The sequence below is a fragment of the Electrona antarctica genome, assembly GCF_951216825.1.
Source record: "Electrona antarctica genome assembly, chromosome: 22".
Classification (NCBI taxonomy): domain Eukaryota; kingdom Metazoa; phylum Chordata; class Actinopteri; order Myctophiformes; family Myctophidae; genus Electrona; species Electrona antarctica.
The window spans coordinates 10,769,020-10,778,394 of NC_136805.1; positions in this window are offsets into that span (position 1 = coordinate 10,769,020).

Below are 9,375 nucleotides of genomic sequence, written 5' to 3' on the forward strand. Positions count from 1 at the left end.
GGATGTTGCTGAAACTCTTCCTAGAGTTCTGTTCACGTGGATGTTGCTGAAACTCTTCCTAGAGTTCTGTTCACGTGGATGTTGCTGAAACTCTACCTAGAGTTCTGTTCACGTGGATGTTGCTGAAACTCTTCCTAGAGTTCTGTTCACGTGGATGTTGCTGAAACTCTACCTAGAGTTCTGTTCACGTGGATGTTGCTGAAACTCTTCCTAGAGTTCTGTTCACGTGGATGTTGCTGAAACTCTTCCTAGAGTTCTGTTCACGTGGATGTTGCTGAAACTCTTCCTAGAGTTCTGTTCACGTGGATGTTGCTGAAACTCTTCCTAGAGTTCTGTTCACGTGGATGTTGCTGAAACTCTTCCTAGAGTTCTGTTCACGTGGATGTTGCTGAAACTCTTCCTAGAGTTCTGTTCACGTGGATGTTGCTGAAACTCTTCCTAGAGTTCTGTTCACGTGGATGTTGCTGAAACTCTTCCTAGAGTTCTGTTCACGTGGATGTTGCTGAAACTCTACCTAGAGTTCTGTTCACGTGGATGTTGCTGAAACTCTTCCTAGAGTTCTGTTCACGTGGATGTTGCTGAAACTCTACCTAGAGTTCTGTTCACGTGGATGTTGCTGAAACTCTTCCTAGAGTTCTGTTCACGTGGATGTTGCTGAAGCTCTTCCTAGAGTTCTGTTCACGTGGATGTTGCTGAAACTCTTCCTAGAGTTCTGTTCACGTGGATGTTGCTGAAACTCTTCCTAGAGTTCTGTTCACGTGGATGTTGCTGAAACTCTTCCTAGAGTTCTGTTCACGTGGATGTTGCTGAAACTCTTCCTAGAGTTCTGTTCACGTGGATGTTGCTGAAACTCTTCCTAGAGTTCTGTTCACGTGGATGTTGCTGAAACTCTTCCTAGAGTTCTGTTCACGTGGATGTTGCTGAAGCTCTTCCTAGAGTTCTGTTCACGTGGATGTTGCTGAAACTCTTCCTAGAGTTCTGTTCACGTGGATGTTGCTGAAACTCTTCCTAGAGTTCTGTTCACGTGGATGTTGCTGAAACTCTTCCTAGAGTTCTGTTCACGTGGATGTTGCTGAAACTCTTCCTAGAGTTCTGTTCACGTGGATGTTGCTGAAACTCTTCCTAGAGTTCTGTTCACGTGGATGTTGCTGAAACTCTTCCTAGAGTTCTGTTCACGTGGATGTTGCTGAAACTCTTCCTAGAGTTCTGTTCACGTGGATGTTGCTGAAACTCTTCCTAGAGTTCTGTTCACGTGGATGTTGCTGAAACTCTTCCTAGAGTTCTGTTCACGTGGATGTTGCTGAAACTCTTCCTAGAGTTCTGTTCACGTGGATGTTGCTGAAACTCTTCCTAGAGTTCTGTTCACGTGGATGTTGCTGAAACTCTTCCTAGAGTTCTGTTCACGTGGATGTTGCTGAAACTCTTCCTAGAGTTCTGTTCACGTGGATGTTGCTGAAACTCTTCCTAGAGTTCTGTTCACGTGGATGTTGCTGAAACTCTTCCTAGAGTTCTGTTCACGTGGATGTTGCTGAAACTCTTCCTAGAGTTCTGTTCACGTGGATGTTGCTGAAACTCTTCCTAGAGTTCTGTTCACGTGGATGTTGCTGAAACTCTTCCTAGAGTTCTGTTCACGTGGATGTTGCTGAAACTCTTCCTAGAGTTCTGTTCACGTGGATGTTGCTGAAACTCTTCCTAGAGTTCTGTTCACGTGGATGTTGCTGAAACTCTTCCTAGAGTTCTGTTCACGTGGATGTTGCTGAAACTCTTCCTAGAGTTCTGTTCACGTGGATGTTGCTGAAACTCTTCCTAGAGTTCTGTTCACGTGGATGTTGTTGAAACTCTTCCTAGAGTTCTGTTCACGTGGATGTTGCTGAAACTCTTCCTAGAGTTCTGTTCACGTGGATGTTGCTGAAACTCTTCCTAGAGTTCTGTTCACGTGGATGTTGCTGAAGCTCTTCCTAGAGTTCTGTTCACGTGGATGTTGCTGAAACTCTTCCTAGAGTTCTGTTCACGTGGATGTTGCTGAAACTCTTCCTAGAGTTCTGTTCACGTGGATGTTGCTGAAACTCTTCCTAGAGTTCTGTTCACGTGGATGTTGCTGAAGCTCTTCCTAGAGTTCTGTTCACGTGGATGTTGCTGAAACTCTTCCTAGAGTTCTGTTCACGTGGATGTTGCTGAAGCTCTTCCTAGAGTTCTGTTCACGTGGATGTTGCTGAAACTCTTCCTAGAGTTCTGTTCACGTGGATGTTGCTGAAACTCTTCCTAGAGTTCTGTTCACGTGGATGTTGCTGAAACTCTTCCTAGAGTTCTGTTCACGTGGATGTTGCTGAAACTCTTCCTAGAGTTCTGTTCACGTGGATGTTGCTGAAACTCTTCCTAGAGTTCTGTTCACGTGGATGTTGCTGAAACTCTTCCTAGAGTTCTGTTCACGTGGATGTTGCTGAAACTCTTCCTAGAGTTCTGTTCACGTGGATGTTGCTGAAACTCTTCCTAGAGTTCTGTTCACGTGGATGTTGCTGAAACTCTTCCTAGAGTTCTGTTCACGTGGATGTTGCTGAAACTCTTCCTAGAGTTCTGTTCACGTGGATGTTGCTGAAACTCTTCCTAGAGTTCTGTTCACGTGGATGTTGCTGAAACTCTTCCTAGAGTTCTGTTCACGTGGATGTTGCTGAAACTCTTCCTAGAGTTCTGTTCACGTGGATGTTGCTGAAACTCTTCCTAGAGTTCTGTTCACGTGGATGTTGCTGAAACTCTTCCTAGAGTTCTGTTCACGTGGATGTTGCTGAAGCTCTTCCTAGAGTTCTGTTCACGTGGATGTTGCTGAAACTCTTCCTAGAGTTCTGTTCACGTGGATGTTGCTGAAACTCTTCCTAGAGTTCTGTTCACGTGGATGTTGCTGAAACTCTTCCTAGAGTTCTGTTCACGTGGATGTTGCTGAAACTCTTCCTAGAGTTCTGTTCACGTGGATGTTGCTGAAGCTCTTCCTAGAGTTCTGTTCACGTGGATGTTGCTGAAACTCTACCAAAGAATGTTAATTTAATACATTTACTGTAGACCTGTCGAAATTTTAAAAATGTATTCTAAATCTTGACAATTTTCTGAAATACCTGTTTCTATATCAGTGGTGCTCAATATTTCATGTCAAGGCCCCCAAAACAGACTTAAAATGTAATTGGCCGCCGGACCCCATCTGAAAATATGTTGTTCCAGGGACCCCCAGGGACCCCCAGGGACCCCCCAAGAAGCAAAGATTTGATTTAAAAACGTTCGCTCTGAAAGAATATATATTCAAAGATTTGCGCCACATTTTCACGATTTTTCAAAAAAGTGCCGCGCTACGAACTTGTAGATCTGCTATTTTTCAATAGCTAAAGTATAACATAATGCTTTAAACACCAAAGGGGTTCCCGAACAGAATGGGTTAAGAAGATAGTCCATCCAGATCGGAGCCACTAGACATGAAAACATATGCCAGGGACCCCCACAAGAGGCTACGGACCCCCTTTTAATGGTATTTCTAATATCTCTGGGACCCCATTGTATTGTTCATTTAACTCTTAAGAGTGTACAAACGGAACCACGAGTTACAGACCCATAAGGGTCCATTACACACCCATAAGGGTCCATTTGGTTATCTGTTTGGTTACAGACCCATAAGGGTCCATTTGGTTATCTGTTTGGTTACAGACCCATAAGGGTCCATTTGGTTATCTGTTTTTCATAGAAGTGTATATATATTGTATTATATTATATTTAATTGAAAATGTAAACAAGTGGGGACCCCCTGGAACTCCCTCAAGGACCCCTGGGGGTCACCGGGCCCCACTTTGAGAACCACAGATCTAAATGTCCCATTTTGGGGTCAAAACAGCCCCCAGAAAACAAAACAAATAAATAAAGAAATACTGGCCACGATAAACTATAAAGCAGCAGCAAGCCATCTGAAATACCCCAGAATGGCCACAAGAGGGCAGTGTAACACCGCTGTCTGTTGTCAAAATGAATGTTCTTTGAGTAGGAGTCAAATATCCAGCAAATATCATCCAGGAGCTTTTAATTACATTAATGTTATACTGTTCCAGTTGATTGATTGATTGATTGATTGTTTGTAGAATGGGTACATTTCAAACGAAAGTACAGGTCAATACCAAACACTGCTACATTTCTTTTTAACAAGGCATTTGGCCAGTTGGACCATTAGATGCCCGGTGTACTTTTAATCCTTTTAGCAGTATACCACGAAATGCATGAATTGTGCTAATTTTAGTCCTTTTATTTACTCATGCATTATTTTATCTTATTCTTCTTCTCTTGTTGTAGCACTTTGAGATTTGCTTCAAATGTAAAGTGCGTTATAAATAAAATGTATTATTATTATTATTATTATTATAAACGAAAGTACAGGTCAATACGAAACACTGCTACGATGATTAAAACCAGACCAAGACTTGTTCACATAAGGGTCCTCCATGTTCAATACATCAGAACATTAAGACTTGTTCACATAAGGGTCCTCCATGTTCAATTCATCAGAACATTAAGACTTGTTCACATAAGGGTCCTCCATGTTCAATTCATCAGAACATTAAGACTTGTTCACATAAGGGTCCTCCATGTTCAATACATCAGAACATTAAGACTTGTTCACATAAGGGTCCTCCATGTTCAATTCATCAGAACATTAAGACTTGTTCACATAAGGGTCCTCCATGTTCAATTCATCAGAACATGTCAGTTCCATTGTCATCTTCTCAGTTATCAGTTCAGGTTCACTTGTTTAAAGTTCTCTCTCCTGATTGGATACAATTGGTATCCCGACCTGAAAATGCAACTCCCACCTTACATCAGTGTTGTTTTTGGCAGGATTTTGTATTTATTTTAGTTTTAGTCGTAGTCTCTTGAATAGCTTCCATTTAGTTTAGTTTTAGTCCTAGTCTCTTGAATAGCTTCCATTTGGTTTAGTTTTAGTCGTAGTCTCTTGAATAGCTTCCATTTAGTTTAGTTTTAGTCGTAGTCTCCTGAATAGCTTCCATTTGGTTTTAGTCGTAGTCTCTTGAATAGCTTCCATTTGGTTTAGTTTTAGTCCTAGTCTCTTGAATAGCTTCCATTTGGTTTAGTTTTAGTCATAGTCTCTTGAATAGCTTCCATTTGGTTTAGTTTTAGTCATAGTCTCTTGAATAGCTTCCATTTGGTTTAGTTTTAGTCCTAGTCTCTTGAATAGCTTCCATTTGGTTTAGTTTTAGTCGTAGTCTCTTGAATAGCTTCCATTTGGTTTAGTTTTAGTCATTAGTCTCTTGAATAGCTTCCATTTGGTTTAGTTTTAGTCCTAGTCTCTTGAATAGCTTCCATTTGGTTTAGTTTTAGTCGTAGTCTCTTGAATAGCTTCCATTTGGTTTAGTTTTAGTCGTAGTCTCTTGAATAGCTTCCATTTGGTTTAGTTTTAGTCCTAGTCTCTTGAATAGCTTCCATTTGGTTTAGTTTTAGTCATAGTCTCTTGAATAGCTTCCATTTGGTTTAGTTTTAGTCATAGTCTCTTGAATAGCTTCCATTTGGTTTAGTTTTAGTCCTAGTCTCTTGAATAGCTTCCATTTGGTTTAGTTTTAGTCCTAGTCTCTTGAATAGCTTCCATTTGGTTTAGTTTTAGTCGTAGTCTCTTGAATAGCTTCCATTTGGTTTAGTTTTAGTCATAGTCTCTTGAATAGCTCCATTTGGTTTAGTTTTAGTCCTAGTCTCTTGAATAGCTTCCATTTGGTTTAGTTTTAGTCCTAGTCTCTTGAATAGCTTCCATTTGGTTTAGTTTTAGTCGTAGTCTCTTGAATAGCTTCCATTTGGTTTAGTTTTAGTCGTAGTCTCTTGAATAGCTTCCATTTGGTTTAGTTTTAGTCATAGTCTCTTGAATAGCTTCCATTTGGTTTAGTTTTAGTCATTAGTCTCTTGAATAGCTTCCATTTAGTTTTAGTTTTAGGCCTAGTCTCTTGAATAGCTTCCATTTGGTTCATCATAATATCATAAGATTTTAGTCGACTGAATCTACAGTTGATTTAGTCGACTAAAATGTATTTTGGCGGGCCTTGATGCCGTCGTAATGATGTTTTTACACTTGCTGAAAATAGCCGATCTACAAGCTCTACAACTTTTATTTTATAATGATGTAGTAGTGTCTGATCATGTCAAGCTTACATTGCTAGCACGCACGCACGCACGCACACTCGCGCGCACACACACGCACACACACGCACACACACACACACACACACACACACACACACACACACACACACACACACACACACACACACACACGTCAGTTTAGCGTTTACTCTTCCTGGACTACAACCTAATAGGACTACAACAGCCACAACCCACCCCGTACCGTGTGCCGCGTTCTGATTGGACGAAGAGCTGTGACAAGTTGACGTGGCACTGGAAAGCTTTGCGCAGACTCAGTAGAAGCTCTGTCCCGGGTTGCCATGCCCGCTGTTTATAAGCGACTTTATATGGGCTTGTCTTGCCTTAATATGTTAATATCAATACTTTTGTACTTTTACTCATATAGGCTACATTTGGAATGACTGACTTTCACTTTTATAGCAATTACAAAGTATTTATATATATATATTGCTGTATTGATACTTTTACTTAAGTAAAACAATTTAGTTTAGTACAAGCCTGTACCCTAATACCACTCATTTACAACATTTTACTGTCATTAATATTATATACCTCAGAGTTGTTGTGTGGAAATAATGAAAAAGTCCCTCCATTCTGTGTTTCCTAGAACTGGAGGTCTGAAAACATATCAGTGACATTATGAAGTACATCTCAGTGACATTATGAAGTACATCTCAGTGACATTATGAAGTACATCTCAGTGACATTATGAAGTACATCTCAGTGACATTATGAAGTACATCTCAGTGACATTATGAAGTACATCTCAGTAACATTATGAAGTACATCTCAGTGACATTATGAAGTACATCTCAGTGACATTATGAAGTACATCTCAGTGATGTCACAAAGATGTAGGCTACTTCATAATGTTAGCGATTCTTTTCAGTCCTTCAGTTCAGTTCAAGGTATAGTAATGACATTACTGAAACCAACAGTTTTTATTATATTTTGACACTATACTTAATTGCTTTGGCAATAATGAAAAACGCATGTTTTCTCACCATGCCAATTTAGTAATAACTAGAACTGCACTTGCACACACACACTAGCGCGCAAGTACTGTCGACCGTTACGAACTTTAAAATCTCAGCCTCTCTGAAGTAACGGTTTCAATATTGAATTATTAAGTTTAGCTATATGTGCTACGTATAGTTTTTGGAGGTAAAACAATAGTATTTCAATAGTATCCAGTAGTAAAGATATGTTTCAGTGTTGGTATATGTAATTTGTAGAGCTTGTAGATCGACTATTTTCGGGGCGCAAACCCAGCACTCTTGATTTTTTTTTTTTTAAGCTATTTTTTTGCGGCTTACGCCTTTTATTGGTTTTTTGAAGGGACAGACAGTAGGCTGACAGGAAACGGGAGGGAGATGGGGGAAGACATGCAGTAAAGGCCGTGTCGGGCTCGGGAGTCGAACCCGCGGCACACTGCGACTGGATTACCAGTCGGGTGCCCAGACGGTTACGCCACCGCCTGGGCAAACCCAGCACTCTTTAGCTAGTGGAGATGCAGGTGTGTAACGACATGGATTTATAAAGCAATTCTCCTGAACGCTGCCTTCCTTCCGGCATGGAATGGAGAGGAGAGGAGAGGAGAGGAGAGGAGAGGAGAGGAGAGGAGAGGAGAGGAGAGGAGAGGAGAGGAGAGGAGAGGAGAGGAGAGGAGAGGAGAGGAGAGGAGAGGAGAGGAGAGCATTTTGCATTTATTTCACCATGTAGTAAATTTACTGCATTTGTGGTCTGGAAATGAATGGCAGTTGTTTTACAGACGGGTAAAAAGTGGCAGGGGCTGAAGCCCCCTTTGATGTCTGTGTCTGTGATGTCTGTGTGCCAAAACTGTGGAATGCACTTCCCGTTGCAATCAGAACTGCAGCATCACTCCCGATCTTCCGCCGTAGTCTGAAGACCCACCTTTTCAGACTCCATCATGGCCCGTAGCACTTACCCTACCCCCTTAGCACTTTTTAGACTTAGATAGCATTTGAAACAGACTTATAGCATGTCATGTAGACAGCACAATAATTGCATTGTATGTAGTCATAGCACTTCATAGTATATATGTACAGCATAGTATAGTATATAGTGTATATGTATAGTGTCATTATATAGATATGTTCTAGTTACGTTCTTAGCTTACGCATGTTTCTTGATAAATGCATTTTATATATGTAATGTATTCCCATGCTTTTTGTTCTTGCTTAATGTAAGTCGCTCTGGATTAAGAGCGTCTGCTAAATGCCTACATTGTAAATTGTAAATTGTGTGTGCACGACCCTGCCTGTGTGATTTTGATTGATTGATTGATTGAAATATTTATTAACAGTTTGCAGAATTACAGTACATTTCAAGCACAACTCAATACAAAAACTGTTGAGTGGACGACCCAATAAAGCATTACACTTGTTTACAAGAGGGTCCACCTTGTTCAATTCATCATAACATTTAGAGACGTACAAATAGACACTTCTATATAGCCAAAGAACAGAACAGGAATTCATCATAAAGGAGGTAAAAAGGGAAAAGAAACATATACAGTGAGGGGGAAAAGTATCCAAAACTATGGAATGCACTTCCCATCACAGTCAGAACTACAGACTCACTCCAAATCTAAACTATGGAATGAACGTCTGATAAATGCCTAAATTGTAAAACAAAAAGGTGTGTGTTTGTGTGTGTGTGTGTGTGTGTGTGTGCGTGCGCGCGTGTGTGCGTGTGTAGTGTGTGTGTGTGTGTGTGTGTGTGTGTGTGTGTGTGTGTGTGTGTGTGTGTGTGTTTGATTGATTGATTGATTGAAGAATTTATTAACAGTTTGCAGAATTACAGTACATTTCAAGCACAAACTCAATACAAAGGCTGTTAACTGTGAGTGGACGACCCAATTAAGCATTACACTTGTTTCCAATAGGGTCCACCATGTTCAAATCATCAAAACATTTAGAGACGTACAAATAGACACTTCTATAGACAGAACAGGAATTCATCATAAGGGAGGTAAAAAGGGAAAAGAAATATATACAGTGAGGGGGAAAAGGGGGGGGCGGTGGGTTGTGTGTGTGTGTGTGTGTGTGTGTGTGTGTGTGTGCGTGCGCGCGTGCGTGTGTGTGTAGTGTGTGTGTGTGTGTGTGTGTGTGTGTGTGTGTGTGTGTGTGTGTGTGTGTGCGTGTGTGAGAGTGTGAGAGTGTGTGTGTGTGTGCTTGTTTC